The sequence below is a fragment of the Nylanderia fulva genome, unplaced genomic scaffold (genome assembly GCF_048542155.1).
Source record: "Nylanderia fulva isolate GAGA-0341 unplaced genomic scaffold, ASM4854215v1 Scaffold38, whole genome shotgun sequence".
Lineage (NCBI taxonomy): Eukaryota > Metazoa > Arthropoda > Insecta > Hymenoptera > Formicidae > Nylanderia > Nylanderia fulva.
Window position 1 is genome coordinate 1,509,754 of NW_028190455.1, and position 18,919 is coordinate 1,528,672.

At 35.8% G+C, this 18,919-nt stretch overlaps 1 long non-coding RNA gene across 1 annotated transcript in view; it reads right to left on the reverse strand.

Annotated features, from left to right (window-relative positions):
• Positions 1–18,919, reverse strand: part of LOC114930770 (uncharacterized) — a 140,516-nt gene that overhangs the window by 14,063 nt on the left and 107,534 nt on the right. Inside the window, exon 6 of the long non-coding RNA XR_003819533.2 lies at positions 6,122–6,220. This is a non-coding gene — a long non-coding RNA (uncharacterized LOC114930770). The remainder of the gene's footprint in view (positions 1–6,121; positions 6,221–18,919) is intronic.

The following is an 18,919-nucleotide window of genomic DNA, read 5'->3' on the forward strand; positions in this document are numbered from 1 at the left end:
TAAACATTTAAATGAAAGTGTAAAGTTCGTAATTTACTTGTTACTTACTTAAAGAAATCTTCTATTTACTTTCTTACAACTCCGACCGAGAGATATTTAAATCCACGGAGATTTTCCGGGTGGGGATAGACGTATTCTGGAAACTCGATTCGAAAGAACGAGAGAAAGATTTTTCGCGACGTCTCTATCATGAATTTCTCATGGAACACCGGCGTCGAATATTTAGATATAGCGCGCGTCAACTCCCTCTTTCGAGCCATTCAATTTGCTTATTGGACGTTCACAGCCGGCTCACGGCACCATGTATAATATGTATGCGAATTGGTTTGAATTTACGTAGGATCGTAACCGCGTACTACGAAAATTTAATGTGGGAACTCGCTGACAAATTTTACGTCAACGGCAGCCATTGGCGCACCTGAGACCTGTCTTGGGACGCACTTGCATGGGGCCGTAAGATTTGAGAAGCGATGTTTTTCTTCCCTTTCTCACCTCCAGAGTTCTTTAGAATGGCTGGGATGCAGCGGACGATCGACAAATGCGTTACGTTAAATCGCTGCTCAATGATTCGATTATGCTCGCAAAAGATTTTTCGATTTATCGTCAAATATGATACACTCTGTACCTACGTCATTTTCATGTATTTCTCATATATACGTTATATTAATTTGTAACTATAAAATAGTTCATATTTTTACGTTGTTAATTTAGCTGAGCTGAAAGATTCAAGATCTGAATGTATACATTAATAATGTATATTTCACATACTTATGGAGTACAAAGTTATAACCAAAGAAACTCGAAGAAGAGAAGCGAAAAAAATTAAATATTTGACGGAAATTTTATATTCTATTTAAGAATGTGATATAATCAAGACGATGGAGCAATCAATATAATGCGAGTAATAATTCGATTTATATTATTATATAGGTTTCATGTTGACAGATGAATTCAAAGAATTGCAACATATATAGATATTATTTTGTCAACAAAATCATATCGTTTTGACAAATCGTCGAATTTTGATTGTACAACAAAAGATCATTTCGCCAGACAATGTCTGTTATCCTCGGATTTCACGAAGAGCTTCGTAAAGGAAGCTCGAGAGAGAAACGAATTTTTGTAAAGAAAATTCGATGCACTTTCGTATCGTTTCAATTCTCCAATTTCTTGCATTTTCTCTATCGAGAAAATAACGATGAACGTAATGCAACGAAATCGGGATAATATAATGCACAAAAATATTGACTTTCTTGTTGACCGTCGAGAATGGGACGAATCAAGAGTGGCACCGTCGAATTTAAGTACCTTTAGAAAGTAAATGTAGCACAGACGAAAAGATTCTGAATGCATCGAAATGCAATTTGATGCACAAGCATCAAAGACTGTTATCTATCCTTATCTAGTCTTTTTCCCGGACGAATTCTATTCGCATATATATCTATTTCCCAACTTATTTCTGAATATTGTCACAATGCAATGCAAACAACAGTTATGTTAATATAATATATTATAATATATGTTAATATAATATAATATATTATAATAGTTATGTTAATACAATATATGAAGTAATAGTAAATTAAATTATAGATTAATTAGAATAATTAAATATAATAATTGCGTCCTTAATTCATGTATAGGTTCTTATATCATTAAAACATACGATTTTAGCCCTTGCCAATGATTTCTGGGAAGATCTTCCACTATCGTATTCCGTTGACACACATTAATTCTGTTAGAATGACCGAAAAATATCTTAAACACAATCCCACGGAAATCGCACGTCTGACTTCGCGATCACAGTTTATTTCACAAACATCGCAATACGATTTATAGATCGCTAATCTGTTTCGTCGTTGCGTCAAGAGAAAAAAAAAAAGAAAAAGCGACAGAGAAATGCAGTGAGCAAAATGTGTTGTCGCACTGGACGCGGATAAAAGACCGCGGGGTTTAGAGCCTAATTATTACTCGAGGTCCTTAAATGCGCGCATGGTCCTTAATATGGCGAGGGCGGGCTTAATAAGGGAGAGGAACTTTCGGCGCGTCCAACGTGTACAACGGGGGACAAAAGCCGAAGAGACCTCCCCGATACAGGAGGTCAAAAATGCGCTGAAAAAATTGCCGCCAATTTGAATTGCTAATAAGGACGGTGCGCGAGTCCTACCTCGGCCCGAGTTCGGCCTAACCGGTGCAAAACAATGGTCCCCGCGATGTAGCGGTATATCCTATGCCGGCACGAAACGAGCATTCGTCGGTGACGAAGTCCATATAAGTGTTCTGTTTGACTCTGCAGAAATGCAGCCTAGAGAGGACAAATAAATGGCCGTAAAGACAGGAGAGGACGCACACACGCACATATCTTCTTTTTCTTTCTCTTTCTTGCAAGGCACTAAACGGAATGAGGAGGGTGGAAAGCATCGAGAAGAGACAGAGAGGAAAGAGCCTCACCCTAGATAATTAGTCACTGCCACCATTAGTCCGCGCAGTGAGAAGAGTCAAGAGAGAGGCGAAAGAGGAAAGAATGAGAGCCGAGGATCGAATCGGGAGCTTCTCTTTCCCGAGAAAGAGAAAGGGAAAATGTCAACCCCCGTTTTAGCTGCGACCTACTCGGTCGGGGAATCCGTACTTTGAATACGATCAAAGTGCACCGCCTTGCGACAGACAGCTCGCTCTTTCCTCCCTACGGGGCTACGGAATTCCGATTTGACTACAAGTTTGCAGTTATTTAAGGACAAAGCGTAAAATTACGATCCCTTAAGGATTATCAAGGATTTCAAGTGATTTTCTTCAACCTACACAAAAGTCGCAGTACTATTTTATATTTTCTGCAACGAACAGTTTTTTCTAGAATAAAATCATTTTTTTTCTTTGTTTAAGGCAAAACGAGATAATTGTGATAAGGCAGTAAATAAGAAACTATTTACTTTTATTAATAATTATAATGTATAATTGTTTACTAATAATAAGATATCTGTTCAATTATTTGTGATAACGAAATGATTTTATTACGATGGAGAGAGAAGGCTCTAATATATTCAAATAAAGGATTGAAAGGAATGGATTAATAAGAACCGGTGCATTCTTATTATTTCCGACGTACCAGCTCTTATTAGCCCATTCCTTTCAATCCTTTGTGCAAAATTATTTGTTATTACAAACTTTTTAATCTCGCTTTACTTTCTTCTTTCCTTATTTACAAAATAACTAACGAGAAGTTATTCTTATAAATTTTGTAATTTAATATATACTCATTTCTTCAACATATCTCTAGCTTCAATAGACATTTTACATTCAGCAAAATTCTAACAATCGTTCGCGTCCCCCATATTTATTTCATTCGTCCTGTTGCGACTTTTGTACGTGAGAAAAAGCTAGTGCGGACAAATCGATGCTGTTTGTGCATTCGTCCTTGATAAGGTATCCATGAACCTAACCGGTACACGTCACCGTGGTTAGCAATGGTAGCAACCGGTAATCGTGAACCGCATTCCCGCGCTGAATACTACTAGCGGCGCGAGCGCGGATTCCACCGCGAAGACGCATGTTCCCAATCTGACTTCCTGCTAACGTCGACTCGACCTCGGTTCCGTTTCTTCGGCGAAAAATTTCTCGGTAGCTTCGTCATAAGTAGACGTGTTCGCCATATCGAGATCATTTCTGATTCGACGCGATGAGACGAATGTATTTCATGAGTTGTATTATATTGTGTATATAAACACATGGTAAAGTGAATCGACTATGAATTTTCTCATCACCCACATAGAAATTACTTGGACAATTATAGCACTTTGTGTTATATATATATATATATTTTCAAATATTTTATTTGAAAAAACCTTCTATATATATTAACTTTCTTCCGAAATTTTCTTTCAATTTCTGTCAATAATTTTTATTACGAAATTATATATATATATAATATCGTAATAAAAAATATATATATATATATATATAATATTATTATAGAAGGCAGCATACTTATATATAATATTATATATAATATATATATATATATATATATATATATAATATCGTAATAAAAATTATTGACAGAAATTGAAAGAAAATTTCGGAAGAAAGTTAATATATATAGAAGGTTTTTTCAAATAAAATATAAATTATGTGTATATATATATATATACACACCCACGACGTTGAGGGAAGCGTCTCTCTCATCGGTCGATATATTGCAATATCGCCTCGATGAGCGGTTATCTCCCTTTGAACCTCCAATCACTTAGTTACCACCTCCTTTATCCACCCAACGTCCCAGTGTCCCGATGCAAGAGATGTTCGGCACGCATTTAGCGTATGTGGAATTGTGTTCTATGAATACGTGATTTAGATCCGCTCGATCCGCAGGATTCAATCATTACTTAACTATCACGTGCGTTTATCGGTGCATCACTTAACTATCACGTGCAATGCATTGGTGCATTGGTTTTCTAATTCTATAATTAATGTCGGGCAACTCGATAAATACACGATTTTGTGAAGACATGTGACTACTTGCACCACGATAAATTTATTAAATAATAAAATAAATCATTTCAGGACTTTTACTGGTTTTTTTTTAATTTATATTTTATTTGAAAAAACCTTCTATATATATTAACTTTTTTCCGAAATTTTCTTTCAATTTCTGTCAATAATTTTTATTACGATATTTGCTACATTGGGTATATTTTCGATTTTATCATTTTTTAAAATTTTCTTAAAAAAAGCTTTCTCTACAGAGATCCATTTGATTCATGATTATACCATCGATTGATCCAGGCCAATATCGAATTTACACGCGCACGAGTCTGCGATCTGAATAGTGACATAAACTATCTCACCTTACAATTAGTTCCTTAACTTTTTCGATCATTCCTTCCCCTTTCTCTCTCTCTCTCTCTATCATCTCTTGTAAGCCTCAGTTCGACAATGACGAAGCTCATAAGTATTCAACTTTGTGGATGTTCAGTGCGTAGCGTAACGCTCGCGTTTCAACCCGTTTCTTACATCATTAAATATATTACAACGTTTAAGATAATATCGCCGCGTCATACTCTCGCATTGAAATACCGCGGAATACGAGGGAGTAGTAGGGAAAAAGAGGGCCTACATATTTGCATTTCGTTTTGGACAGCGATAATTATACCAGGTAAAGTGGTACCCCAGACTTGATTATTCGATATAAAGTACAATGTTGCGCCGCGGCGGTTATCGAAATAAGTATCACGCTCACGTCGTTGAAATAATATATCGGCGAGGACCGCGTGTACGCGAATTAACGTTAATATCGCATGAGACGAAAAAGAGTCGTTTTAATTTCGTTGATCACGGTCATTGCGTCCCTCACCCCGGATTCCGTTCTACCGACTTATGTACGGTCGATCGAGTCCGTTATTTATGTGCGCGCCTCGGATTGAGACGTCGAATCGCAAAGTTCATAAAAATCGGAAAGTTTCGCGTTTGTTAAGCAAGCGTGAGAGACGTGCTAATTAAGCACTCGATTAAAATTTAATTATCGGGGTAAGCGCGAGCGCGAATGATTTATTGTTCACGTTCGAGCAGATCGAGATCGTTCTACTTCCAATCGATCTCTCGATCTGGATACTTTGTATTAATTCTGCGGTGGTGTTATATATGTATTCGCAGAATTTTTTATATATTTATAATATAATTAATTTGTATCTTATTTTATTATATGTATATTTAATTTCATCGAAATACCTTACATACACGTGTGTGTGTTTAGAGCAGTAATGAAATAAAAATCTTTTTTTCAAGTTTACTGTTATGCAATAATTAGCACATTGTATTTAAAAAAAAGAATAAGAAATTTAAAATTTTCAATTAATTTCTTACGAATAAAAGTTGGAAAAAAAAATCAATAAAATCACATATATGCATAAAATTATCTTTTGCCAAAATATTGGCAATCAAAATGATAATGGAGATTTTGCTACAGTAATCTTCAATCGTTACTGTAAATTATCATTGATTGCGGGTGCGTCTACATCGCGTAAAAGAAAGAGATCCGCGACCAAGAGTGATAGACGAAAGAAGGTGCATCGGACTGAATTAAAAGCGCGAGGGAGAGATGACGATGGCTGTCTGTACAAGGGCTTACCTCCTTAGAGTGATATCCTTTTCGCTGTTGCAAACGCAGGGACGCATCCGTGATTTCGCGGTAGATCTTCGATGTATAAAAATTTTTCTCGTCGTCTTTCTGAAAATATACAATATCGTTTCATGACTTTTGTGCAAATTAAAAGTGGATTTAAAAAAATTAAATAGACTTAATGTGTACACGAGACAATGCTAGAAAAATGTGCAGCCACATATTTTTTCATGCCTTTTTTATATCAGAAATTAATTGTTACTAATATTAAATAAAAATAAATCATAATTCTAAGAGAAATAAGTTCTAGCGATTTAAGTGGAATCATCGTAGAAAAATATGCTTCTTGTATATTATACAAAGTAGTATGAGATTTCGCCCGGTATACGGGATGGTAGCTAGGATCGCGAGTAAGCTCGGTTCCATTTGTTCACTGAGACGTCGACTCGGTTCAACAGTATTTTTCTCTTGGACCGCTTAACGAGAGTCAGTCTCCTTGACATAGGATTTACGGAGAAGAAAATCTAATGCGGCAGAGCAGAGAGCGGTTGATATTGAGAATTTAATAAACGATATAGAAATCCCCTCCAAACACATATTTCTCGGCTCGAAAATTAAAATCTTTCTCTGCGCATACAAATTTCTAAGCTCACAATTATTATTTTTTCCTATTATTATTAATTATATATTTTTATTTTGAAGAATTTTATTCATTGAAACCTTTTCAAAATCTGTATGTTCAATATATGTATATTTTTATTAATAAGTCTTAAAGTATCGATTTTTATCGATAAATCTAAAAAATTAATAACATTTTATTCGAACGCGCTACATAAAAGATTGAATAACACAATATCAAAAGCAAGTGACAGATCACATCTGACATTAAAAAATGTAAAATTATCTGCGGTTTTCACAGCAAACTCATCATTTTCAACGTCCAAAATTCCGAAAAAGAAATATGTCACAGAGAGGATTATTCGATTTCGTGGTTGAACGGGAGATCATTAAGGATTTTAATGAAACGTCCGTGCCGGAGGAATGACTCGTCCGGTACTAGGAAAGTTCTGGCATAAGATACCGGACTCGGACTCTCCCGGCACGCGGTTCCCCTGGATGGCAATGGTCACCATAAAAGGACATTTGTCGCTTTATATGGTCGAATCGGCTACCAAATGCATCACGCGAGTCGGCCGTAGAAAAACAAAAGGAGTCCAGCCAAGTGCGCGACTCTCTCGCGATTCTCTCACGCAGAAATGCGTTCTGATGCGACGCGACCGCTCGAAATAATGTCGTATCGAATCTCGGACAGCAATTGAGACCGATACAATTACGGTGAATTCGATTTTTCATATCGATATATGTGGAAACATATATCTACACAATCTTTTATTTTTATAATCTGATTATATTCATATATTATCTACAATAAAATAACATAGCATATTCTTTCCATAATAAAATAGTTTAATATTATAGATCAAGTATTAATAGAAATTAATTTAAATTATCTTTTCTGCATAGTTCATTTTAGACAATACTTAATTTGATATAAACTTCAAAAGGAAAGTTTATTTATATAATTTTATATATTTATACATGTGTACTTTATTTGTGTACTTTATTTTTGATGTGTTTTATCTCTTCAAATGTTATTATATTATACGACATATAAAATTATAAATAGAGAGCATTTTGCGCAAATTTTATAACAAGTTGTCAACTACATATTTTATATTTTCTACCTTTTTAATTATATATAATACTATATGCATATTTAACATAAATAATTAATTTAATATAATATTTAGACATTTAATTAATTTTCTGCATTTTATCATATTTTTTATAATATTCTTTACTGATGTGTTAATAAAAATGATATAGTCGAATAATTCTAGATAAATTAGAGAAGTGTTCGTCGCTCTATCTTTTCCAAACTGTTTTTGCAATTATCCTTCTCGCACATTCGTCCTCTTCATCGACTTATCCTAATTGCGTCGCGAATAGTTGTGCGATAAAGACTCGAATGTGTGTTACATTAGAGCGAAATATTCGACACGCGAAACAATCTGCTGTACTCCTTTCACCCGATCTGAGGAAACTCTGCTGAAAGGCGGCCGCGCTTGTGGGCGAGAACTCCTTAGCGAGGTCCTCTGGCTTTACGCGCTTCGCGTACTTCGGAGACGACGAAATATGCGCCGCGCCGTCGCGTGGAATCGGGAAATTGAATTTGCGAACTTCCAGTTTCGGGAACGTTTCGACGCGACGCGTCGCCGTGTTTCGCGATTTGTCGCGGTCGATTTCTCGGCGGAGATTCCGCTGTGAAATATAGCACCGAGTAGAGAGAATTCGGGCAATAATCCATATGTTCAAAAACAGGAATTTGATTTTAAAGCTTTGTATCTAATATAATGAAAGAAGTTTTTAGATTATTAAGAGTAAGGAATACCTATAAAAAAAAAGCAATAGGTATTAATTATACTCAAATCTTTTATTCTTTTTTCAGCGTAAGTAAATATACGTACGATTAATCTAGAATAATTATAAAAATAAACTGTAGCTTATCTAAATTGATTCAGGATCTACAAATATTCTTAAACAATGAAACTTTGTTGAAAAAGACAAGGAATATATTTTACAATTAATATTAACCAAAATATAATTAATAAAAAAAAATATTAAAATATGAACTCGAAGGGAAAATACTTTAATAGTTATTTTAATATAGTATATTATATTACAATTGAATAAAAATGACAAATAAAAAATATTATTATATTAAAAGAATATATGTAAATATATTTAATAGAAAAATTGCGTGGTAGAAAGAGAGTGTGTATATCATAGCCTTCGTGTTTATAAAAATATTACTTCACACCATACCCAGCTGCACAGAAAATAAGCACAGATTCAGCAGTCATTTATATCGGTGCACCTGTCCCAGTGACACTCGACAGAATTACGCTGTAATATTTCACGCGATGCGTCGTAATGGACGGCGCTCGCGACGCGGCCGCAAACTCGGATAGAGAAGCTAAAGACGGATGCATGGTAATTTATTAGCCTTATCGTCGACGGCAGACATCGCGGAAATTTTTCCTAGTTTCGCTCGAAAGGAACAACGCGCCGCGCTCGCGCGGATGACGTTAAACGCCCGTCTCTCTACGGAGTTCCTTTCGCGCCGCAAATTACGGGATCGTAGCCGGCGCCCTCGGGATTTCAATTTATTTCGCCGAGTCGTAGAAAAATCGTGCCCCGCACCATCGCGGTTCCCATTGTCGGATCCGCGTGAAATCCAGCGGAACGTCGATATCGCGTCGCTCGAAAAATCCACCGACTGCAGTCAATCCTATCTCGGAGGTCGAAGAGGAAGCCAATCGGTGCTTCTTCGCGCCGCGCCGTATGGATCGCGTTTTAGAGGATCGAAGGCTGAACGCGCCACGAATAGATAAACGCGCGTTCGCGAAGAGACTGTGGATTTCATCGGCAATACGTAGGAGAGCACGGAAGGAGGCATGCGGAAAGTAAAACCGTGAAATCGGCGCCGCAATTCTATTCTGTTCGTGAGGTATCTCGAAGAATCGTTCCGGAAAATAATCGAGAGAGAAACGGAAACGCGTTTAATTCTACGAGGAAAAAGAATTCCGTTATTAGATTTATTCATCAGATAATATATTGGTTAGCATATAAATATAAATTATTTCTTTTTAAAAAGATCTCTTATCTCAGAAAAAGTATCTCTGTGTGTACCTGTTCATACAATTATATTAATGTCGCCATACTTAATATTATTAAATTTGCAAAGCAAAAAATTTGCAAAGCAAATAAACGTAATTACATCTAATTAACAAGTTAGTCCTGTATATGCAATCATGAACATTTTTAATAAGGAAATATTACATTAAGCTTACTAAAGAATTTTATATTTTAGTACGAGGATAATTTTCTGCAATTTATAAATAATATGAGATACTTCACGAGAGTGTTAATTTAATATTGCTTTAGCTCGAAGAATTTACCTTCCTCTTTTCTCCCATGGAAATTTTCATGAGAGAAGCTATAAATCTATTAGTCTTTAAATCGATAAAGCAATTTTACATTGTATCAGAGGCGCCAAAATGACACAAAAGGAAAGCGAGATAAAAAACGAAAAGACATATTGACAATAATATTGTACAAATCGAGTAATACGCGTTGCAAACAAATCGCGTTCTTCTACGGGAAATACTCGCTTAATATTAACGAACTACGAGGATTCGCGATGCGATTTATGTCCTTGATTTATAAGATTCGATCTCTCCTGCAAAAACAATTAGTTACATTGCGCGATTATTTATTAGCCTAAATAATCTCTTACTTCAATAAATCATAAAACGCTATTCATCTATTTTTATAAATCTTACAGAATACTCCAAGATCTCAATATCAATTTTAAGAGTGTCTATTTTCATAATGACATTTTTAGTCTTTTACACTTATTTATTTATTTATCTTTTTAATTAACTTAACTGAAATTTAAAAAGAAAATTAATTTTGCCAGTTAATTTTTCTTAATTAAAATAGAAAGTTTTTTAGCGATACCTTTTAACATAAATATTTCAAAGTAAAGATTTCGCGATATAAATAAAAAATTCATGACACAACTACTAAAATACTTAATGTTAAATATTAAAGTGTTGTAGAGAAATAGCAGCACCCTGTTCATTGCTTTAATAAAAATGATTCTTTAATTTTTTTTTTAAATTACAATAATGTTTTGATTTAGATGAAATTCATATCAGCTGTATTGAAAAATTTCGAAGATGATATATCATTGCATTAGACAGAGAGAAAGATTGAGCGAGAGAGCAAGAGAGAGAGAGAGAGAGGGCGAGGACTGAAATGGTCAATCAAATATTCATCGACCAGCGCACAAATTTTGAGCGCACTCGCATCTCATTAAAACGACTGAATCTTTCATCAAACGTTAATGCATCTGAGAATTACGAGTTTAACGGCGAGCACGTAACCACATTTCCTGTCTTGGCCGTTCGTAAAGTAAAGAACGAAATTAATAAGTCATCTTGCCATCCTCCTTTAACAAACGACACAACACAGTTAAAAATTTGTAGATTTACTTACAATTAGTGACGAAATTTTCTAATCGTAAAAAATAATTGCTTATTAAATACAATTTTCTTCCCAGGAGAAGAGACGGGGATAAAATTTTTCTGCTTTTATGCAAATTAAATTTTTATGCAAATATATACATAACATTCTCGAATCCTGCTCTCTGAAAAAAGTCGCGCAACTATTTGCGTGCCAACATTCCTCCTTAATCGCGAACTGTTTTATCTGCGTTAGAATCTCTTACCGTGTCTCTCTCGTAGTGTCCTAACAATTAAGAACGCGCTCTGGGACACGTCTAAATTTATATCTTACATTCCGGCGAGGCATCTTTATCGAATACAATCTCGCGCGTGCGAGAAAGTACGAAGAAATCGACGATTACCGCGCGCTGTCGTGCCAGATTTTCGCGAGAGTCCACTCGTTTTCCGGTCGTTTCGCCAAGGGGAAGAATGAAACTACGTTAAGAAAGATTCGTGAGAGGACCAAAGTTTCCCAACGGAAACCCCTTTGCCGTCACCGACGACGACGTCGGCAGACTGCTCGCGTAAAAACCCACGAGTAAGTCTCCCGACATTCCTTTCGGCCCTTCCCGAATTCCGATATCACGAGGAACTTCCTGCAAATAATTTCCTCCCCAGGCCGTTTCCCGGTGAGACGCCGCCGCGGCGGCAAATAGCGAAACAAACTTTCGTCCCTGAGCCAAAGAGAAACTTCATTCCGAATTGTCCGATAAGAAACCGAATCCATCGGATACGATCTAGGGACAAACGAGTTATCTTTCCCTCTCGTTCGCCGCCGCCGTCGCGTAAAAGCGATGAATCAGCTGTGCCTCCTCCTTTTTGTTCGCCTCCGTTTCAACCCCCTCTGCGAATGAGGGGGTTGTTAGTTGTGTGAATGATCGTTTCGTGAAACGATCGCGCCGCAACGTTGACGTTAGAAATGTGTGAATATTTGTAAAATGCGAGTCGAATCAAAGCACAATTTTCTGACACAGAGAGAGAGAGGAGAATTCAATCATATTTGCGTAGCTCTAAAAATGATAATAATCGAAGCTCTTTTATTACTTTTTTTTACTTCGTATACGCGGAGGAATAAAAATTTATTTTACACCGCGAGATTGAATTGTTTCCGCGTGAACTCAAAAGACAAAAAATATGTGCAAGACTGAAATAGAAGAGAAACATGGAAATTATCATATACTAATCGTATTGATGATCTATATTTATTCACTAATATGCTGCCATTTACATGTGTACGAAGCAAATTAGGTTTCTGTTTGTGCTTTCATATGCAGTCGTATCGATTCCTCGCGGAAATTTCACTCCTGAGAGAATTACTGAAGGAATTCTACGTAACGGGATCACAAACCACCATCGAAGACGAAGTTCCTCTCTTATTTAGCGAATAGCTACTCTCACGCCAAGTTTGCGGCACAATTTAATTAAATTAGTCTTAATGTTAATTCACTGCGCGCATCTTTGCAAAATTCACGCTCAAAATAATATGAATACTGTTATAGCAAAATATATTATCACAACATTAATTTTCTACTATCTAGAAATAAATCCTGATTCTCATCAATATTAATTATTTTCGTATAATTTAATATTGCTGGATAAGATTTCTATTAAACAAAAATTAAATCCAATACTAAATATCTTAAATCCTTCAATCGACTTTACATTGTTCAAAAAGATAATAATAATATTGCAATTATTTCTAATTTAATAGTATAATCTAATCATTATCTCACATTTCTCTTATTTATCTTACAATTGAAGATGAATAACGCTTTGTAATTAAAATGAATTGATTTAATCGCTCGATTAAATTACGGATTTAATTCAAAAACATTTCTAGCACGAAATCAGACGCGAACGGCAAAAGTCACTCGAAAATTAGCCCTCGATTTTACCCTCTCACGCGGCACATTTTTTTCATTACTCTCCCCTCAAACGAACATTTCTTGCCGAGTAGCACCGCGTAATCGAGAAGGCGTACGACGCCGAGGGCGGCTGAACGCGCCTCGGCAAAGTACAAAGTTCTTCATGCCTGATAATATAACGAGAGTTTGCTTTGAGGGGCGGCAACGCGCGGTCGAGAGGGTATCCCTCCCGGAAAAGGAAGGCACCCCGACGATCGACGTAACTAACGCGCGGCTTATCACGAATAAAAGATGAGCGTTCACAAAGTTTGCCGAGCGCGTGCTGCTTTGCCCGACAGGCGGATGCGTTGCCGAAAATACGAGTGATTTTTCCCATTTCCTTCTCGCAAATTAAAATACAGTTTTTATCACGGTCTTATATACAGACCAGGACACTTCTATATCGACTTAATGCTGTCAAGCGTAACAAAATGTAGCTGATATGGCTGCCAACTCAGGCCGATTTATTCAATATGCGCCAACGCATTTTTTTTTTTTATTTTGACAGTTTATTAAATATTAAAAATATTAAGAATAGTTTTTATTAAATTATTGAAAAATGGTGAAATATATTATTATATGACAGGCCTGAGAGTGCACTTTATTTTAATGAGTGTCCTGATCTGTATATAAGATCGTGGTTTTTATTCCTCTTGCGTAACCACTCTGCGATTTAAATCAAAAACTCGCTTTTAACTCGTAAAGGTACTTTGATTACGAGATTTTCAATTCTTGTTAACAAGTCGATTAAGATAACGTTTCTCGCAATATCATTGAATATATATATATATATATATTTTACAAAAGCTCGATTGCATTTAATTAGTTCCTGCACGCTTTAATCGATCGTGCATCTAGATGTAATAATCTGAAAGTTTGTTATTCTCGAACTATTTAAAACTAAAAATTTTACATTTTAATTACATCTTATTAGCACTCAAAAAAATCATAAGTATGAATGTAGAAATAATAAATTAATCATTAACTCTAGTTCAGTCACTGCAATAAGAAAAATTGAACTAATGATTTATTTTACGACAAGACCTGAAATAAATTAAAATACTTTTTATGCAATTTTTTAAAATTGTTGCACATCGTAATCGACTTTATATGATCGCGAATTTACCATCGAAATGAGCAATAACTCGATTTATTACGCTCGAAGATGTAAAGCTGCCAAATTAATTTAGTAATTAGTTCGTGCATGACAATTTCGCGTATTCTTGTTACATATCTCTGTTTTTATCGTAGATACAAACCGCGTGCTAATTTATTCGTTCCATGTTTCTCGTTTGGTTCATTCGTCAAGCTCGCGAATACATTCGGTCGACCATCGTAATTTGTCATTTTGATATCCACGCTGGTGATTGCGTAAATTTTCAGTCGCCTCCGCCGTGACCAGAATTAACGTTTCATAGCACTCATAATTTTCATAGAAACGCTTTCTACCTTTTTTTTCGCCCATCTTGTCGCGTCGGATTTTATATTTTTCATAGAACATCTCTCATGAAATAATCGCGATATTTTCACTGATATTTTCATACTTTCTGCATGCACAGAATTCGCAATAAAATTATAATCGAGTAATTATTTTATAAATTCATTTTACGGCGAAAATATAATTTTGACATCTGATATTGATGGGAGGAGAATGAAGGAAGAAATTAATAATCTTCACCTAAGTACTCTCTCAAAAATCACGTATGCGGAACAGTAACGAAAACAAATTTCCAATTCCGATCTAATTACTCGTAAAAAGACGCATCGGGTGAAGAACAATGATCACAACGTTTTTGTTCTTTGGGGACGCGGTTTACTTGAATTAACAGCCACGTTAGTTTCCATCGGAAACCAGCCAGCAGATGCCGTCGCAGTGGACGACGTCGCAACGCGGCGGCGAGACAAAAGTAATTAAACCCAGAGGAGTGCTCAATAATTTAACACACGTACGGCGTCGTCCGCGTCCGGCTACAACCGTCTCTTTCTCCTTCTGGAATCGCACCGGCAACATCTTCCACTCTAGTTCAACGGGCGGAACAGCAAACCAGAGGCAAGTCTATATAAATACGAGCGATGAAAACACAATCTAAGGGCATTCGTGAACATATGTTCGAATATTATTATTAAGCCGTGCAAGACGAAAATGCAAATTGGATAGCCAGCATAGGCAGAATTTTTTTCAGAGGGAGGAGGTATAATTAACATTTGTTTGTTTCTTATTTTTTGTTCTTTCTCAAGTTTTTTGTTATTTTTACTTTTTTATATTAAATGTGCAAAAATATATTCCAGTGTTCCCAGAGGGAGACAAATTTCCCCCTCTGGCCTCCCTCTAGGGATGCTCATGGTAACCAGCTGTTAATTTTTTTCAAAAGAGATTCCACGAAACTCGCGAATGATACGAGTTTCATGGCTGGCCATTCCGCTCGTTATTACCGCGTCATAATTATTATTATAGTCGACGATTACGATCGCGACGCTATTCTGTCGTAATGCTTTCTCCCGCTTTTCTTACGCGCTGCGCGAAGTTTATATAAGTCGAACGATATTCCGACTTTATTTCGCCATTCTCACGACTTTGACTTCAACTTAAAAGATTCAGCGTAGAAACGATCTATCAACTTTTTAAGTCTGAAAAAAGTTGAGAATATTAAATTTAGATGTTTCTTGAACACATTAAATCTTAAAACGTTCAGAAAATTTAATTTACATTGACTTTATTTTTAGAAAAGAGATCAATATTGTGTGTTGCAATCTTAATTTTAAGTTAAATTAACAATGTTATTTTAAGTTCAATCCTGTCACAAAGACATGTGATTTTAATTTTTAATCTCTTACCCAACAACAAGATTACATACTAAACTCGGAGCATGACGCTTTTATTAACTATCTAACTCTAATTAAAGTTGTTTGTGTAAAGTTCAGCGCAAGAAACAAAATAAATTGGAATCATCTCGCGTGGATTAGAAATTTCGTGCAACGTGTAAAAGAAAACCATTTCGAAAAATTGGCAATCGCCCGCTTGTATTTGAAAAACAAATTGGTCAAATAAAGTTATATATAGTTGAATAGATCGTCAAATTCTGCGAAACGAGTAATTGGATGCGGCGCACGCACGAATTTCGATTTGCCAAAATTTCGTATCGAACAGTAATGAAGTCGAACGGCGATATTACTGATAATAAGATAAGTAGAAGTAATCAGATTCCCAATAGAGCGTCATTACTATCATTTATCGCAATCAGAGAGCTATGAATAAATTTCTCACATTAAATTTATATAAATACACGTTGATTGGTCGCCGTTATATTCACACCGTGCGAATTTTTTAAATTCTTTTCCAAATATTCAAGCAAGCAACGTGATTGCCAATTTTTCAAAGTGATCTTTTACGTGTAACGATACCGATATAGAAACTCAATAAAATATATATCATACGCTAGATTCAGGTGTATAAATAATATACACTGCGCCGAAAGACAAATGGATTCATCTGATATAGTTATTTCTTGCTGACCGAATTTGTTGCTCGCCAAAATAATCCAGGAGAAAGCGCTTGAATGATCGTGGAACGGTCTTAATTGCGGTTAATAAAATCGCTGCATCGTTGCTGACGAGCAAGTAACAAAAGTTGCTGACAATTCATAAAACTCACGTGGATCACTGACCAATGAGAAAACATTTGCAATTGTTCTTTCGGATTTTTTCCTTCAAACTTTAGTTATGTATAACATTGCTCAAAATAAAACTCGCCTATAATAAAGCAGCTTCTTTGTAAATTAATAATATTTGTTTCTTCTTAAATATATGTATATATATTCTAATATATATTATATATTTTCTTAATTTACGGAAAATTTTTTTCCAAAAACTCTTCTTATTTTAAGCTATTTATTACATACATGTGTCTCAATAAAATGGAAATCGGAAAAATTCAAGAGAGTAAACCATGCAATTTTTTGCAAAGCTGCGTTCGTCTATCGCGAGTTAAAGGTTTCAGAGACGGGGGTTTACGGTTTCCCAGGATCGTCGCGGTAGATCGACTAAACTACTTGGCTAAACTAATCAGGATTTAGTGTGCACCTCGGCGACCACCTCGCTCGACTGCCGCGCCGGTGAGGATTCCTACCGAAAATGCGTGGCACGCGGCAAAGAAAGTCGCCCGGCCAGACTTGGGCGATGCAAAAACAACGAGATTCGGGCCCGCGTGCAGACAGGTCCCCGAAGAAGAACTCGTAGACGGAGCCCCTTATTGCTGTGGTGTTACGAGCCGAGGAATAATAATTGTGCAAGCCGCAAGAATAGTACAAAAACGGTAAAAAAAGAATATCGAAAAATAACGAAAAATTATGTGCAATTTATTATTTACCGCTGGAATTTGATATAGATTGATCTAATAAATAATTAAAGAGTGATAATTAAATATCGCAGAGGAACTTGGCGCTGATGTATTTCGATAATATAATTAACATTTAAATTATGATCGCGGCAGTTTCATATTGAAATGCGGTGACTGAATAGCAGCCACGAAGGGATATTCGTCGCGTGTTTATCGTTTTATTATGAACGGTATTATATATTATATATCTCTTTCTCTCTCTGAGCCTGATTTCGATATTCACATTGATAATTCAGTATTGTGTTATTCTGCCGACAATAGGATATATATACATGCTGAGCATAGACCGGTGAGCAACATATCACGGAAAATATTGTAAGCAGACGATGCTTGTTCAACACATTGTGTTCTACCATTAATACCATCTACATGCATCTATATGTCGATCAGTAATTTTATTTGCTAACTGCATTGCAAATTCTAAGTAACGCATTTTTAAATTCCATAAACAAGATTTATAATGTAATTTCCAGTAATGTCCATTTGCCAGTTTTTTAAAATCTCAACTTATCATCTCATCTCGTGTTCATCGTTTACAATAATGAATGAAAAGCATATGCGGTTATAAATAAATACTGAAAAGTATTCCATTTATATATATTGGAACAAGAGCAGAAGTCCGGCATACATTTATTCGCACACTCAACATGTTTGGCACGTCAAGCATCAATCTTATACCCAACATCGACATTTTTGACATCGCGGCTGTCACGTTCCGAGCGATCTCGCATCAGCTCGCACGACGTTCGAGATGCCCTGAGTAATAACCGGCCCATAACGTTAGCTATGGCATCCTGAAACCTCGATCGGACGTGGCACGTTCGGTTCTCTCGGTTCGCGCCCACCGCGATTTGGAGCGTCCAACCTGAAAGAGACACGTCAGGATCGTGCGAGACCTTCTCTAGGACGGAATCAACTCGAGAATTCGGTCATCGTCGTAGAATTTACAGGATGCTGTGAAAGCTACCACGTACAAACTCTCTCGATCTAATTCTGTTACTAATTCTTCTATTTATTTCAAGTCCATTTTTACTCTGAATAAAAGTTTCGTGCCATTATTCTTTTCTCACGATTTTGTTCATTTATATGAAATATTTTGGTGGTTGTATTTTTAAGACATAGATAAATATTTTTCAACGAATAACTTTTTCATCGTTATATACCTATTTATATTATTATAAAGAGTTTAATAGATCTAGTAAATATCTATATTGCGTTCGATCAAATTGCATTTAGCACGTCGAGCAAAGTTAGGAAACTATTCAAAGATCGAAAGTTTCAAATACTAAACAGGCTATAGACACGATCTTCTACAAGTTTTAAGTCACACTTCATCGTACCTTCGTTAATAGTTTCGTTGACATCAATCAGTTTC